Genomic DNA, 3,456 nt, shown 5'->3' with positions numbered 1-3,456 from the left:
TCATTCTTGCTTAGGAATATGTCCCCAAGGCCTTTTTCCTTCAGAAGATTTAACCTTAAGTATGGCATATTCAATACTAGCATAGAAAGAAAGAATTAAACACAGAGGAACAGTTACTAAAAATATGCAAAATAAAGATAGTGAGAGTTCAATAGCCTCCTTTTTACCACAGGCAGTCTTCATCAGAACTGGCATCTCTCAAAACAAGTGATCCAGTTTATTGATGCCACACAGTGGCAACTGCAATGTGAGAGTGACCTCTACAACAGAATATGTAATTCCACTCAGCCATACAATGGACATGGATAGGATATGAATATATTGATTAATGATATAGTGTAGTGCAGAGGCCTACAGATGGCCATATAGCAGTCAAAAGACATAAGGGCCCCAAGAAGACATTCTGTGGCTCCCACTGTGCTAAAAAAAATTAAACCTGAATTGCACACTCCACATAGATGATGGTCTTCTTAGAATTTCCCAGGTTAAACAGCAACTGAGGCACAATGCTTGTGGTTAAACAGATGTTCAGAAAGGAGAGGTTGGTGAGGAAGAAATACATGGGGCTATGAAGATGAGAGTCTAACTTGGACACCAGAATGATGGCAGTTTCCCACCAAGGCCATGGGGTATGCTAAGAGAAGAATAACAAATAGTGGAAGATCTAGCCAAGGATGGTCAGCAAACCCTAGTAGGATAAAAACTTCAAGGTGGCTTTCATTAATTAGTGCCATTATCTTCAATGTGTTTCCCCTATAGTAAGTAAGTGACTAAAAATGTATAGAGTTATAAAAAAATGAAAAAAAAACATACTTGTGCATTGACCTCTACAAATTGTACATTGGAAGCAAAAGCTATGTGGCAAATGATATAAATATTCTGGCAGCAGGTGACCAAATTTTCTTTTATGACAGTACAAAATAAAAGTATTTACTTTCAACATGTATGATAATTATTCTGGAAATGAGTATCTTCTTCTTAATAAGCCAGACAATAGCTATTTACTTGAATTATGATAAGGACTAAATAAAAAATAGGAGTGAATGTGTTTTATAATATCCAAGACAATAGTTTTCAGACTTGTACTGGTAAACCAGGTAGTTTGTTTATTTGAGGATTATAGGTTTCTCTCTCCAGGTGTCTGATAGAGTTGATATGGCATCAGGTAATGAAATTAGATGGTTTATTGTCAGACACACTGTTGTAAGACATTACAGGAATGTCAAAAAAGAATCATGTAATTAGGTTACAGTTGTTGGGGAAGAAGGAGATCTAGAGCTATGGAAATTAATATATTCTTGTCCATTGTGAGTAGTTGGTCCTAAAATCATATTACTTTTTTAGATATTAAGTACAATTTGGATTGAAACAATGGTCTCTTTACTCTTTAGAATTGAGCAAGAAGTTCAAACACTTTAGCATTAGTTGTTCTTTTTTTGCATTTGAATCAGATTATAATTTCTCTTTTTATTGAGTGTACAGGTTGCAGAATCATATTGGTCATGCAGCCACATATATACTCACAGTAATAATAATGTCTGTTTCATTCTACTGTCTTTCCTATCCCCCCATCCTCTTCCCTCACCTCCCATCACTTCTCTCTACCTCATCTAAAATAACACTATTCTTTTTTTTTCTTTAACTAAAACTTGAAAGCTATTTCAGATTTACAAAGTTTAAGAATCTTTATTCATTTGTACTTTTTTCTTCATAGCTACTTTGTTCAAATTTGGGGCATTTGGTCTTTTAATTTGAAGGTCAGTTAGTATATCCGTATGTAGGGATTCCCATTATAAATTCAGTTTGAGTTTGAAAAACTATTAGAAATTGATTGTGTACAACTACAAATACATTTATGATCTACACATAACTTCTATAAGGTAATATGTTGACATTTCTGTTTTGGCCTAAGAAGTTAATTCGAACTTGCTAGTTATTTCCCATTTTAAGTACATACATGTTTAAAAGTCACATGGACAATAACAAAGTCCTTTTGCTGAGTAATTCAGTATTTTGTGTAAGGTAAGTGGGATAATGAATTTTTAAATTTATATTATTCTTTTCTTTAGCCATGAGGATGTATTTCATAAAATCTATACTCTTCTCTAAAATGAGGAATGTTCAGAAGGGCAATGAAGGCAGCATCTCTGTGATAAAGTTTTGAGGTACTCTTTCCATCCCTTTGTTGTAAGGGTATCAGTTTAAATTCTGAGGGTTATAAGTCACAATTTTTCCTTCTCAGTTTCATTAAGTCCTCGAAGCCATCCTTTGTACTATTATACAAAACTACTCAGAATCAACATGTGAATGTTGCCCTTTGATTAGATGGGTTTCTAGCAATAATAAAACCATAATAATTCCATCTAATCCTAAACATTGTCTCTATGCTCAAAATTTCAATGTTCTTATTACACACATTAAATCATTTGGTATCCACTTTAGGCTTTATAACAAAGGAAATGTTAGCATCCTCATTTCAGGACACTGTTATACTGTATTCATTCTTTTTTTTTTATTTGGTATCAGAAATTGAACTCGGGGGCACTTGATCACTGAGCCACATCCTCAGCTCTATTTTGTATTTTATTTAGAGATAAAGTCTCACTGAGTTGCTTAGTGTCTTGCCATTGCTGAGGCTAGCTTTTGAACCCTCCTGTCTCAGCCTCCAGGTCTGATGGGATTACAGGTGTGGGTCACCTTGTTGGGCCTGTTAGTCATTCTTAAAGTACACAATAACTGGGAGTTCTGAATACTAAAGGGCATTGAATGCCTTAAATGAGGTAGTGATATACTGAGACCATAAACTCAAGAGTTTCAACACTTCAAATAAAGCATGATTACATTTAGAACATGTATATTTTGGAATATGTTTCCCCTACACTTTTGAGTTTGATATTATGCAAGTGTTATATATGCTGGAGAATTTAGAAATTATCTTGGCCCAAATTGTTAGTCAGATAAAACTCTATGTCATATATGAGCATGGTCAGAATTATTTAGACTGTTAAAAATTTCTAAACTAACTGTATTATTAAATAATTGTACTATAAGACTCTTTTTACTTATATAGTGGATATATGTACATTCATATTTTTCATAAATGTTGAAAAGAATTAACATTTTTATTGTTAATAGGCATAGTTATTGTACATATACATAGTATACAGTGTGACATTTCAATACCTGCATACAGTGTGTTGTGATCACATTGGAGTAATTGGCATATCATTCACCTCAGGAAAGATTTCAAGATTTACATTTTTATATTTTTCTGCCCTGAATTATACTTGTATTTTATAAACAATAATTCTAGATTTGATCTTCCAGAATATCTTTTATAATTAATTAATCTAACTCTAAGTGAAATAATACCTCTAGTATGCTTTGAGGAAATGTATTAAATCACCTTCAAGGTAAATGGTGATTACCCATAGTTCCTGAATTTCTCTGGATATT

The 3,456-nt window shown here is 33.1% G+C and overlaps 1 pseudogene; it reads right to left on the bottom strand.

The window, feature by feature from the left end:
* Positions 1 to 734, bottom strand: LOC107133653 (annotated as a pseudogene).
* Between the last annotated feature and the right edge of the window lie 2,722 nt (positions 735 to 3,456).

Source organism: Marmota marmota, unplaced genomic scaffold, assembly GCF_001458135.2.
Source record: "Marmota marmota marmota unplaced genomic scaffold, marMar, whole genome shotgun sequence".
Classification (NCBI taxonomy): Eukaryota; Metazoa; Chordata; class Mammalia; order Rodentia; family Sciuridae; genus Marmota; species Marmota marmota.
Note: the sequence above shows the minus strand (reverse complement) of the source record. Positions and strands in the feature narration are given on the sequence as shown.